This window comes from Pongo abelii, chromosome 16, assembly GCF_028885655.2.
Source record: "Pongo abelii isolate AG06213 chromosome 16, NHGRI_mPonAbe1-v2.0_pri, whole genome shotgun sequence".
Classification (NCBI taxonomy): Eukaryota; Metazoa; Chordata; class Mammalia; order Primates; family Hominidae; genus Pongo; species Pongo abelii.
In genome coordinates, this window is record NC_072001.2 from 66130163 (window position 1) to 66135240 (window position 5078).

Below are 5078 nucleotides of genomic sequence, written 5' to 3' on the forward strand. Positions count from 1 at the left end.
CTCTACTTGAAAACTTCCTATCCGCCATGCCTCCTTTTTCTGGCTTTCGTTCTTCCCTTCTGGCTACAATTTTTTGTTACTCTAATCTCTTGTTCTGCTCACTTTCTCTCAGACACAGAAAGAGCTTCCATACTGTCTTCTAGTCACTAGAATTATGAAAGTTAAGATTCATAATTTTGCCTAAAAGACAAATTGTATTTCCATTTAAGAATGGTTTACAGTATTTTGGGGACTGTATTTTGGGCTCGGGTGGGCCGGAGGAATAGAAGAGTCAGCTCCTCTTGGCGGATGCTCTGTGGGGCTGGGGGCTGAGAAGTCAGCAAGCATCATGATGGCAAATCCTGGTCTGTTTTCAAGGTTGGGGTTGTGGGACGATACAGAAAAAGTATAACAGACGTCTTGCCCTCAAGGAGTCTATGGAAGCAACTGAATATATGCACAAATGCACTAAAAAATAATAAAACAGGATGTGATTACATAGCAGATAGAGAGTAAATGATACAAGACTACATGGAAACATGTCATGCCCCCTTCCTGGTAGATTTTTAACCATCTAAAACCAGTAGAAAAGGCTCTCCTGGACATGCTCTATAATTTTCTCAGGGGTACTCCAGCCACAGGCAAATCACCACTCACCCTGGCCTCTCAAATCTTAGAAACAAGAGCTCTGCTAGTTTAAAAATGCTTTGGTTTTACTACTTACTCTGGCTACGAAATTTTTTGTTCATTATTGTAGCTTTTTTCTACCAAATTCTCATTTTAAAATCCTCCCCTCTTAACCACCTCTCATTCCTTGCTGTAGGCCATGTAGTTGTGTTTTGTTTGTTTGTTTGTTTTTTGTTTTTAAACTTTTGGTCTTACCATACCTTCGCTTTAATCCTAGAGCATCTCTTAAGCTTTAGAGGAAAGAGTATAAATGAATACACACATACACTCTTAGAGCCTATAAAATCAGCTTCCTACTCCACCAGGGAGGTCTGAAGGAGCCTTTGATTTCTGGTAAAGCAAATGGATGAGGATTGCCGCTAACATTCACTTCTCCCATGAGAAGGCTCCCCAGGCTGATTGCTATAGTCGCTAGTGCAGACAGCGACCTGATCTGCTCAGGCTGCCAGACTTCAGAAGCCTCAGCCAGGTTCAGAGCGTCCCTAATGGGCTAGAAGCCCTGGGTGTCTCCAGATAACCCACTTTCCAGCCTTCCAAGAAAGAGGAGTAGTGGGGCAGTGAGCGAGAGAGAATTGGGCTTCAGTGCTGTTTTAATGTGAACTGCTGGGGGCTGGGAGCTCCCCTTTTGCTCTCCTCGTTTTGGTTCCTACCCAAGAAACATAAAGTATTACTGATAAACATGGATAATTAAATTTGGATAAAAACTACTTGAACCTGAAGAATTCATTCCAGTTTGTATAACAGCAATTGATGTGGGTTGTGTATTTAAAGGAATATTTAAATTTCATGCAGCAATTTGCAAGTTCGAATGAAAAGCTATTTGGCACATTTGGATACAGGGTTGCAAGGGAAATAAGCAAAATGTACACATAAGGTAAATGCAATCATATAATTGTGTACATTTTTTATTTGTCACAAAGCATTATAAAAACAATAGAGAAAAACTATGAAAGAAAAAAGGTCACCATTGGAAAAAAAAAACAAAACTTATTTTCCATATGTTCTGCCTGTGTGTTTATGGAAGGCTTTTTATTCAAAATTTTGGTTTTTATTCAAAAAATTTTGCATAAGCATCTTCCTGTGTTGCTTCACCTAGTCTTCTGGTTAATGTGCCATAATTTGTTCTCCTATTTTTGATCATTGGGTTTTTCTAATTTTTTGTTTTCACAACTAAGACTGATGGGAGATTTTTTTTGTAATATGGATATTTTCTGACATGTAAGAAATGAAAACATACACTTTAAAAAAACTATTTCATTTAAGCACAGACATACCCTAAATATAGTGTTAAGTTGTTTTTTAATTATGTAGTGATTCCTGCTCTGGCCTGGACTCCAGTCTGGATAGCCCTTTTTTGATTTCCAGGCCTCAGGTTCTTAAAAGAGAAACAAAACAACTTTTCCCAAACTGGTGTGGTAAAGCCTTTAAGAAATCTAGTTCCGGCCGGGCGCAGTGGCTCACGCCTATAATCCCAGCACTTTGCGGGGCCAAGGCAGGTAGATTACCTGAGGTTGGCCTGTCAGCCTGACCAACACGGAGAAACCCCTTCTCTACTAAAAATACAAAATTAGCCGGGCGTGGTGGCGCACGCCTGTAATCCCAGCTAATCAGGAGGCTGAGGCAGGAGAATCGCTTGAACCCGGGAGGCGGAGGTTGCGGTGAGCCGAGATCGAGACACTGCACTCCAGCCTGGGCAACAAGAGCGAAACTCCACCTCAAAAAAAAAAAAAGAAAAGAAATCTAGTTCCACACGTTATCCCTTTCCCCCTCCCTCATCTGTCCTGCTCCCCCAACAAAAACACAGAAACTTGAGCTTTAAGACATGCCTTCACCGCAGCCACCCGGCTCTTTCTTGTACCCCTTGTCTAGACCTAGAGTTGATAAAAGTGAATGATGGGTGTGTGGGCTTAGAGGCACTGCCTCGGGCCTCAGTTCTGGGAAGACCCTTAATTGCTGGATGATGAACAGTGACAGAAGAAGGAAGCAGCCATATAGAAAACTTAACTGCCCTGCTAAAAGAGGCAGCCTAGATAGTATGTACAATCCCAGCCTTCGAAATTAGACCAGAATTTAACAGCCACCTCTGCCACGTACTGGTTGTGTGACTTAAAGTAAGCTTAAAGTAAGCTTCTCTGCGATTATTTCCCTATCTGCAAAATGGGGATAATAATAATAGTACCCCGCATCATAACGTTCAGGGCATGAATAAGATACTGCATGAAAAGTTTTAGTATGGTGCCTGGCATAGCAAACTCTCAGTGATAGACAACTTCTATTGCCCTGTTCTTTAAATAGTCTTAGATCCCGGCAATCAGCCCTTAGAAGTCACGCTCCCCAGGATTCAAAGACAAGGCCGCCCCTCACCTCTTCCCTACTCACCTATCAGGCTGCCCTAGTGTGCTGTCATTTTCTCCTTCAAGGCTGCCTCTGATGTTCATTTCGTCAGGATGATTCATCGGGATGGGTCAGGGCCAGTGGCTAGTTAGCCTGATAGCCCAGCTGGATCTTCCCCTGAAATCTGACGGAAGCACACTTCACTGTCCGTCAGGACTAAAGTCCGGCATTGGTGAGCAGTAAGAACAGCCCCTCTCCAGCGTGGGAGGAGGGGCCTCGAGTAGACCCCAATGACCGACCCTCATCAGCTCTCCAGGAAGTGCCTCCCCAGTGGCATCCAGAAGAGGTGCCCAGGTCCTGTGTCTCCCCAGGGCACTCTGGGGTTTGCCACTGGGGTTAGGTTTCCTGGGGACTTCTCAATGACACTGTGAAAACCTAGCTCACCTCCTTTTTGATCGTACTCTCAGCCACTAGGGCACTTAGAAGTTTCCTAGGGCACTTAGAAGTTGAGTTCAGACAATAATAATATCCTGGTCCTCTGGTGAAATCGTTAGCATCTGAGGGGCTGCTTTGCAGTTTCCTCTGTTGGGCTTGCGGCTCCTGCCTTTGTATGTTTAACCTTTAAACAAGGGGGTTGGCAGGAGGAAACAAGCTGTTCTGTTACAGCTGGTCCTGGAGATGCCAGAGGAGGCCCAAGCTGGAGCTTCCTAGTTAGCTTTGCCTTTTGCCTAAAGAGGATTTCAGGTATAGGGCAGGACACAGGGACCCAGCCAGCACGAGGAATAAAAGCCAAGCATCTACTCCATGCTTTTGGTTCTGGCTGGCCAGGGCATCTGACACCAGGGAACATCTTTCCTTTCACACTCTACTGTCCTGGGGCTTCAATTACATTCTTGACTGAGAGCCCAGGAATGAGGATAGCAGACACTCCAGAAATTAACCTTAGAGAAGTGACTACGTGAGTTTTTAGCCTACTCGCCTCCCTAACAATGGTGCACACTGTTGGTACTCCAGGTGGAGGAGTCACTGCCACCTCCACTAGCTGAGCAAACATCCCTTGGCCTCAGATCTGGGATTAAAAGGAAGCAGGAGGTCAGCTCCCCACTCATTAGAGCTGGATTACCCTACGAGGGTTTGTACTGTGTGCATAGACAAAAGCATGGCACCCAAAAGAATGAGAAACAGCGACAGAATTTTGTTATTTTATATTTCAAAAAAAGGCATTGGCTAAGTGTAGTGGCTCACGCCTGTAATCCCAGCACTTAGGGAGGCCGAGGCGGGAGGATCACTTGAGCCAAGGAGTTTAACATCAGCCTGGGCAACATGGCAAAACCCCATCTCTACAAAAAAATATAAAAAATTAGCTGGGTGTGGTGGCACACGCCTGTGGTCCCAGCTGCTTTGGAGGCCGAAATGAGCCTAGAATCAATTGAGCCTAGGAAGTCGAGGCTGCAGTGAGCCGTGATCACACCACTGCACTCCGACCTGGGCGGGCAACAGAGCGAGACCTTGTCTCAAAAAAAAAAAAAAAAAAAAAAAGGCATTGACAAAGTCATTATTGGAAAAATCTGAATGTATGTAGTCTTATTTCCATTTGTTTCATAGTTTAGTGATGTTTTATCTTGAGTTACAAATCCCTTTGGTGCAAAGGATGATGTCTCATGCTAGCTGCACATCTCGTCGGTCTCATAGCTCACCATCACAGAGAGCTGAGCCCTCCACAAGCCGCTGGTCTGTGTTCTTGACTCTCCCAAGGCCACCACACCACCTTTCCCCACACTCAGAGCCTTCAGCATCACCACCACCATTGATCGTATGAAGACATGCCGACCACTTTTATACTGCATGTGCTATGTCGCATGTACTTTTGTGAATCTGCAACACTGAGAAAAACCTAAGTTCAATCCTTAGTTCTTCCCAGTTAACAACTGGGGGATTTGAAGCAAGTTACTCAGTCTTTCTGAATTGCAGTTTACTCAGCCTCTCTGAATATCAGTTTCCTCCTCTGTAAGAGCCTGCCCCTTATAGCTGTGTTAAAGAATAAAAGCTATCCCAGCTACTTGGAAGGCTGACATGGG